General features: G+C 34.5%; 1 non-coding gene across 1 annotated transcript; it reads left to right on the plus strand.

The window, feature by feature from the left end:
* Positions 1-3,676: 3,676 nt before the first annotated feature.
* Trnap-agg lies at positions 3,677-3,749 on the plus strand. Its single transcript has one exon. It is a non-coding gene; the product is annotated as a tRNA-Pro (tRNA).
* Positions 3,750-4,609: the final 860 nt, after the last annotated feature.

A 4,609-nucleotide genomic window follows, 5' to 3' on the forward strand; every position in this document is an offset into this window, starting at 1 on the left:
AGATCAATCTTTCACGAACATTTCGCTCGAACTGATACACATATATCAACGCAGTGATGTAATTCTATTAATTGGGATAAATAAAGGTGAAGATTGGCAATCTGAAAAGCAAGATATGTGAATAAAGTTTTTTCATCTTTTGCACTTAGTTGTCTCTTTAGAAGTTTTCCATTCTTCTCCTGTCTCTTGGTCAAAAAACGTTTTGTGCCCACCCTAAGCATTTCCCAGTGAACCTGTTTAACGTCACGCATTGTTTATTTTGAAATTATACTGTACTAACACAATCATACATCGCCTTTTTCCTTACTTATATTAGATCACATTGGTTAAATTTGGCGTTGAATAGACTAAGGGCGCGGCCAGGGTAGACGCGAATTGTGAAGCGAAGCAAAAATTGCACGGGAAGGAATAACAATCATCAATAATGAATCGTCAAATTCAGAAGGATTTTGACGTCGCTTCGCGTGACGCGTCTACCCTGGCTGACACCTAAGACTGCTCGAGGAATCCAGCGTCGGCGAATACCTGGCTGGTTTTCATGAGGGCCGGTCGACAACGGATAAGATGTTTACCTTACGAGTAATCTTAGATGAAATCCAGGAGTATTACTTATAAATCCACCATTTTTTTATTTCTTTATTAGTATCACTTGAAACATTACATTCATTTCTGATATCTAGGTGTTCTGTGCTATTAGACATCACAATCATCCTTATTTGGTAAAACAAATTTAAGATTTTATTAATATTTTCTTAACAACATATTACATTTCATTTGCTGTAGTGGTTCAAATTTTTTACAGGTGAGTTGATTTCACCTGCTTATAAGAGAAAAAAACGCATTTTCAATTTACTTAACCTAACTTAACCTAAACATATAGGGGGAGATCCCCCAGTGCCGGACAGCACCCAATACCGGACAAAGTCGAAACATTGAGAAATCATGGTCCAATCAAGATGGTGTATTAGTAGCAAAGAAAGCTATTATGTAGACTAATGTTTACGTAGAATAACACATCCTTGAAATATGCATGTCTTTTTGAAAAAGTATAAAAGTTTGAAAATCTTTAAAAAATTGACGTATCATCTTAATTTTGAGGCTGTTTAGTAATTATTTCGAATATGAAAAAATACTTTGGATCCCGCAAGCATGCTCGAACATAATCCTAATTTGATAGTATGAATGTATTTTGTACCATAATTGAAGTAAATATGGACAAATTACAATTTTGGTTAAGCACCTCCTGTCCCTCAGTTACGGACAGCTTGATTTGTTATATGATATTTTTGTAATTATTGCATCAGTGTCTCAAAATACTTTCATTTTTCATGGGTCCCGTCGATCACGGTATCAAACATGCAATAAAATAAAGAAGAATGAACATTCATAACAACATCGTAAAATGTGCTATTATTCATCATATATGAAAGAGGTTTTTGATAGGCATCTTGCAAACAAAGAAAAACTCAAATTATTTTTGTAAATGTTGCAATTGCATTGAATTGGTAATTATAAACTATTCCTTTAGTGTACACATTCAATGATGTTCAAATTTACAGAATTCGAGGCATTTCCAGATCGTGTCCGGTATTGGGTGCCACCTTTCAAGATCGATCAATTTGGTACTAAAATACATCATCAAAACGCAATGTCAAAATTCATATTTATATTTTCAAATTTATTTTTGTACAATATAAAAATGATAATATTTATCATAAATGGGTAACACGAGCCCATAAAATCAATATTTTTCGAATTATGAATTGAGTGGCTTAAGTGTCCGGTACTGGGGGATCTCCCCCTAACGCACTAATCATGGCAATTGAGGATTGTAACGATTTTTGCCTGAAATTATTAATTCTTTTATTTGACATTTGTTCCAACGTTTCAACATTGGATATTCTATGTAACTCATTGGTACTATACCAAAGAGAATGCTTCAGAATCATTTTCAAAATTTTATTTTGAATTCTCTGCAGAGCTTTCTTCCTGGTATTACAACAGCTAGTCCATATTGATACAGCATACAACATGGCTGGCCTGAAAATTTGTTTGAATATCAAAAGCTTGTTCTTAAGACAAAGTTTTGATTTTCTATTAATTTGGGGATAGACATTTTACATATTTATTACATTTGGCTTGAATGCCCTCAAAGTGATTTTTGAAAGATAAATTCTTATCTAGGTAGCATGAGCCCTAGATACTTAACTTCATCTAAACAATTCATTCGAACCCCTCTCATCGTGACAACATGTCGACTGGAAGGTTTCAAATAAAGAGCTTTTGGTTTACGGAGAAATCTTCCATTTTTGCAAGTATGAAGAAAAAATATCCAAACTTTTTTGCAATCGACTACAGATGACACGCAGACTTCGTCCTTTGGCGGAGAGGCCTGTGTCATCAGCAAACAAGAATTTTTGACATCCCTTAGGTAACTCAGGAAAGTCAGATGTGAAAATATTGTATAAGATTTGTCCCAAAATGCTGCCTCGAGAAACACCAGCTTTTACGCAGAAAGTCTTTCAGATCTGAAGTTCTGATAATTGACCTGAAGTGTACGATTTGACAGATATCTTTGAATTATTCTAACAATGTATGTTTGAAAATTAAAGTATTTTAATTTTACGATCAAGCCTGCATGCAAAACACTGTCGAATGCTTTTTCTATGTCTAGAAGAGCAAGACAAGTAGAATAGCTTTCAGATTTGTTGGAACGGATCAAATATGTTACACGTAAAAGTTGATGAGACGGATTCCATGTCAAATCGGTCAGTCACAGAACTCGACCATCTTCGATTTGGATTAAATTTTGCACATGTTTTTGGTATGGTAGAATAAGTGTTTTCCATAGAAAAAATGATCATTTTGACTCAAGTGTAACTTTTGAAAATGGCCTATACATTTTTGCATGCAACTTATTTGAAAAATTCTAGCTCCAAAACTGTTGATTTTGGAGAAAAATGTTCTATGAAGAAGTTGTAGTGAACCTTTTGGACTATAAGAAAAAAATATACACTGAAAAAATATTTATTTATTTTCATAAAAAATCAAAAATAAAACTTAAATTTTAAATTACACAAAAACCCCATTTTTAATATTTATTCAATTTTTATTATAGAATCTTGATAGTAAACAGATGTTTGGGACCATAGTGATTACATGAATAATGGGGGCGCATTACCACTACGCCATGAGAGGACCCAACTAGAGATCGGGGAGTCGTGAGTTCGATTCTCACTGAGAAGACGTGTAACTTTTTCGCAAATCTTCACATCAATTTGTCCATTTAATCCAATTGCAAATTATATGTAATGTTTAGCTTTTCGGTAGTTGTTAAACTTCCACTCGGCTGGTTAGCCGTAAACCACGATTCATAATTAAAAACAAGTATTTATCGAGCAACGGACTCATGTTCCGAAACTGGTCGTTTGAGAACGTCGCGACCCATTGGAAGCCCACACAATAGAAACCTTATCCAGCGCAGTTGCTGGCTAGTGTAGTGTGCTATTCCTATACCTAAAAAACAATGCGCTCTCGGGCTAGGCATTGCATATATATAGAAAGCGTTGTGTTTGGATGGGCATCTAATTCTTCCGAAAGAGGTGCACTTTGCGAAAAAGGACCACGTGATTATTGAGCTGAAATCGAATTCAGGTTAACTTCTGCGTTCATGATTCCTCTCATGGCGTAGTGGTAACGCGCCCCAATTAGGGATCGGGGAGTCGTGAGTTCGATTCTCACTGAGAAGACGTGTAACTTTTTCGCAAATCTTCACATCAATTTGTCCATCTAATCCAATTGCAAATTATATGTATTGTTTAGCTTTTCGGTACTTTTCAAAAAGTTTACTGATGGAGGAAAGCAAACTGATTGGACGATAGCTAGACGCTTCTGCAGGATTTTTGTCTGGTTTTAATATTGGAACAACCTTAGCATTTTTCCCTCTGTTAGGGAAATATAATATGCTGATTGAAAACATTTGTTAAATATATCAACTAAAAATGATAAGCTACTTTCTGGAAGATTCTTGATGAGGATGTAGAAAATTCCTTCATCGCCAGAAGCTTTCATATTTTTGATTTTTTTAATAATAGTTATCACTTCTTCCAAATCAGTCTCCCAGGCATTTTCGAAAACGTTCTCTTGATTGAGAATATTTTTGAAGTCCTTGATTTTCAATTGGACTAGTAAGTCCTAAATTGAAATTGTGCGCGCTTTCAAACTGCATATCAAGTTTTTGAGCTTTTTCGCAATTAGTAATAATTCGTTTTCTTCTTTCAAAGCCGGTATTGGCTTCTGAGGTTTTTCAAAATTTTATATAATTTCCAAAAGGGTTTAGAGCCATGGTCCAATTGAGATATCTTGTTTTCAAAATTTTTATTTCTAAATTGTGCAAAACGTTTCTTGATTTCTTTCTGCAAATCCTGCCATATAATTTTCATAACAAGATCGCGAGTGCGTTGAAATTGCTTTCTCCTCACTTTTTTATCACGGATTCGAATTTTACTTCACATTTTGGAATTGCAATGCAAAATCAGCATGTGTTACTAATTGACTACAAAGATGACTAGAGTCGATCAAGACCAAATCAATCGTAGATGGATTTCTA

The sequence above is a fragment of the Aedes aegypti genome, chromosome 1 (assembly GCF_002204515.2).
Source record: "Aedes aegypti strain LVP_AGWG chromosome 1, AaegL5.0 Primary Assembly, whole genome shotgun sequence".
In the NCBI taxonomy this organism is placed as follows: Eukaryota; Metazoa; Arthropoda; class Insecta; order Diptera; family Culicidae; genus Aedes; species Aedes aegypti.